Source organism: Clupea harengus, chromosome 6 (assembly GCF_900700415.2).
Source record: "Clupea harengus chromosome 6, Ch_v2.0.2, whole genome shotgun sequence".
In the NCBI taxonomy this organism is placed as follows: Eukaryota; Metazoa; Chordata; class Actinopteri; order Clupeiformes; family Clupeidae; genus Clupea; species Clupea harengus.
The window spans coordinates 20279596-20283709 of NC_045157.1; positions in this window are offsets into that span (position 1 = coordinate 20279596).

Genomic DNA, 4114 nt, shown 5'->3' on the forward strand with positions numbered 1-4114 from the left:
CCTACTACAACTACAACGTAGCACATGCCCTGACACCGTTCAGCTCTCCCTGGTGGCACAGCTCCACATGCCCTGACCCATAATGGTGATCACCACACTCTACGTTTTGTTATTACAAAAATATTCAGCCAGCCAAGGAATACAAATCGGCACGCTAAATATTTAACCTTTAATCACTTTACCTTGCCACAAAGTTACTGACTAAAACATATGGCCTACCCTGATTAGATTGGTGGAATATACGTGACAGTTAACTGTATCACCAGTCTTCATCTGTGGATTAACCACTGGAATACTACGCGATGTTTCGAATAGAGCACAGTGAAAAAACCTAGGCTATGACATGAGAGTAAAACTGAATTTTCATCAGGAAAAAATGTTACATTTCAGCACAGCCTACATGCAAAGTTTTGGCCCTCAGGTCCCCATCAGGCAAGACTGTGATGTTAGTAAATCACACAAATGTTTGTACAATTGTTGCAGCAATCTCCCTCCACGAGTTCTGTGCTATCTGGAAATCCCTATGCTCCTGCATTAAAGGATCATAGAGACCTGCCTGTACAGAGGGACCTGTGACTTGTGTCAGCTCGTTCATTTTACATATGCGCCTGCCGTGTGTGAGGTGGGGGTGCGCAACCAGCCGAAATGACACCAAAGCGCACCACGCACCAGCGGAAATGGTGTCATTTTTTAAACACTCCGCTGTGCGCAAGCATGGGAACGGCAGCCATAAATTCCCCTTAGGTCACGTCATGGAGGCTCTCCCGCAGGGGGCCATTGGGCCCTGTTAGGCATGCCACGAAGGTAACACTAGCGACTGGAGACATCATATCTCGCTCTAAACTTTTTGTGTTGGTGTGTTTCAAAACATGCGTTGCCATCCATAACTCACTTTGAGGGAGATATCCGTACCTCATCGAGAGACTATACTCATATAAAATGCTGAGTCTGAAATCTGAAATCTTGGGTCAACATTTGATCAAATTGTCTGTTTAAAAAAAAAATCCCAATGTTAACATTACATACACTGCAACGAGCCTGTTGATGACTCTGAAATCAGCCCTGGTGTGTCATAATGCCATAACTGGAAACAGTCTACGGTAACTTACTACATACAGTAATGTGCCTCTGTGAACAGTTTGTAATAGTTTTTTACATGGGAAAGATATATACTTTTCAGAAATGTACATTCTAAAAGATGAAAAAAACTATAACAACCACCAGTTCCTAGACATACTTCAAAGCTGAAATCTGTTATGAGTCGTTGACCAGACGGGCCATTTTGTGTGTACATCTGTCTGAAATAAGGGACTTGTGTTGGTGCCCGTCATCTGGGAAGTAATTACCACCAAGTTTAAAACAATGGCTGGAACTGTAGCTGTCATCTAACATGTTAAAGACCCGCCATAACATAAGAAACTGATGTCACAGAGTGTTGTTCTCACAGAAGCCAGTGACTCCCACGGCAATTGGGTTTTACAGCGTCACTCTTTACCAAGTTATAAGTTCAGTCTTCCTTCAGTTGTTAGTTTCTGATATCTTGCCAGAATGAAAGATCAAACCATTCACTGCACTGAAGAGTATCACAAAGGCACAGTCACATTTGCACCGTTGCACATCTCTCAGTACTTGCAAACCAGCTGAATAGGGAGGGTGCAACAGACAAATATTTGGTTTGGTGCTCTGCTCACAGTAAATGAGGCGAGACATTGTCTGTGTTTTCTACTGTTGCCATTTTAGGGTTCAAGGATGGCCAGTGTTGTCACTGTTCATGTGAAACTGCTCCAGGGAAAGGGATACAACCAACAGGAATTATCACAAAGCTGTGGAAATTAGGCCATGCTCACGCAGCATGAGAGAGACATGTGAGGAAGAGTTAAAAATGGTTTCATACTCGCCCTTTCATCCAACAGCTGCAAAACTGTTCCATACCTCGTGCGTTATCTGCCAGACTGCTGGCACTGTGAGGCAGAGCAGTGAACACAGTTTAGGGCTTTAGCGACAAAACGTTCTAATGTATGGACGTTAAATAAACCCTGTTGCCAATTGCCTTTTTTACAGAGAACAAATGGATATTGACTCCCACGCTGAACTGGACTTGGGAAAAAATCGAAAATGAATAAAAAACATAATCATTTTCACCACGCTAGTATTCACACAAGTGAAAGTGCAGGCTTCACTGCTCGGATAGCTGGGAACTGATCCTGTAGAATGTGTTATGGCCATCTTAGGCCTTTTCAGTTCGGTAAGCACCACTTAAACTCTGCAAGGTTTTTTATTTGTATTTTTCTGTACCATAGACAGGCATCCTTCAGCAGCTTTCGGCCCACAAATGGCCTGTAGCGAGGTGTTAACAGAAAGAGTGGATGGGTGCCTGCCTCTGTCACTCAGAATCAAAGGAGATTTCACACTCTTCCCAACTGAAGCTGCCTGCTTTCACTTTTATCTTCCAGGAGCTGCTGTTGTTTCTGTGGATTTACTTTAGTTTATATCTCCCTGAATGGGGACAAATTTGCAGTTCGAGTGCTTGAGTCAGAACTATAAAGTGAAAGAGTAGCCTCATCTGAATGTTTTGCCATTTTGCCATGGCAACAGCCTTGTTGCAGGCAGCGTTCTTATGGGAGAGGGAGGTGTGTGGGAGAATGTGTTTAGGGGAGTGAATGTGCATATGTGTGTGAGTGTGTGTGTTTTCAGGGCTAAATACAAGGGAACGCACAGATTAAATGGTGTCTTTGAAGTCTTTGAACTGAGTGTTGGTTGGTACATCCATGCTCAGGATGAATACTTTGGTTTTCTTGAAAAGCGTCCATTCTATGCTTGTGCGATGAAAGACGAAAGAGAAAGAGAAAGACAGAGAGAGGGAGAGAGGGAGAGAGGGAGAGATGTAATAGTATCTGCCCATTTACCACCTGGATCTGGAGGCATTGTGTAGAGCCTTTAGAGAATGAAATGTTTACATGACAGAAATAATGATCTCTTATTCATATTGGGGGGCCAACTTTTGAATCATACGATGCACATTTCATTAGGTGAGGCACAATGCCAAGAATTTTAGAAACTGAATTGTTATGGCTGTGCCTAGTCTTTGAAATAAGCGTAATATTCTTTTTATGTTTCCTCGTGTAAATTATGGAATGTTTAGGAATTGGATGGCGTCAGTATATCACTTTTTCTAGGTGATTACTGATTGCTCGCATCCTGTTTTGTTTCTTTCACAGTGTGAGTTTACAGGGCGTGATTTTCCACCTTACACCAGAGGCCGTACCAAGATAAATGAAGCTGGTCTCTTTGTGCAGTACAAGCCCAACATGCTTCTAATGTATATTACTCTTATGTTATAGCAAATGTGTTAGGTTATAATGTTCTGCCATATTGCAAACATGTTAAGTCATGACAACTAAACCAGTGACCTACTGACCCTGCACAGGATGTATCCACAGCCACGGATTTAAACATCACTCTCATGTTTGTCCTCAGTCTCAGTGTACTGTACCTGTACCTAACTTCAGTTATAGGGACAGGGGTGTTACTATTCTATGGCACTCTTAGTATAACAATCTTGTTGATGGTGATATGTTTGGAGGTAAATGATCAGACATTGAACAATCAAGCCAATGGAGAAGTATTGTGAGGATATAAAGAAATGGAGAAGTATTGTGTGGGTAGGCAAAGGTTGAGGTATTGTGAGTTTATAAGCCAATGGAGAAGTATTGTGTGGGTATCATCTTACATTTCCCAATGGAGCAGTCACATGACCTTAGCAGTGTCCTGCCGATTGCAGAATGGGGTGGGGGGTGGGGGGGCAATGGGGAGTATGGGCCAGGCTTTCATAACGCTCAATAAGAACCACATGCAGGTCTTAGAAAGGAAGGGGTGAGGAGGAGGAGAGTGAGGAGGAGGGAGGCTGAGGGGAGGAGGAGGGAGGCTGAGGGGAGGAGGAAATGCATGGTGACTAAAGCCTTTCTGGCTGTAAAGAGAGAGCTCAGGGAGCAAACCTTGCCATTCCCAACCCACAGCACACAGGAGGAGAGGACACTGTGTTTTTGTGTGAAGGAGAAAAAGAGAAAGAGAAAGAGAGAGAGAGAGAGAGAGAGAGAGAGAGAGCGAGAGAGAG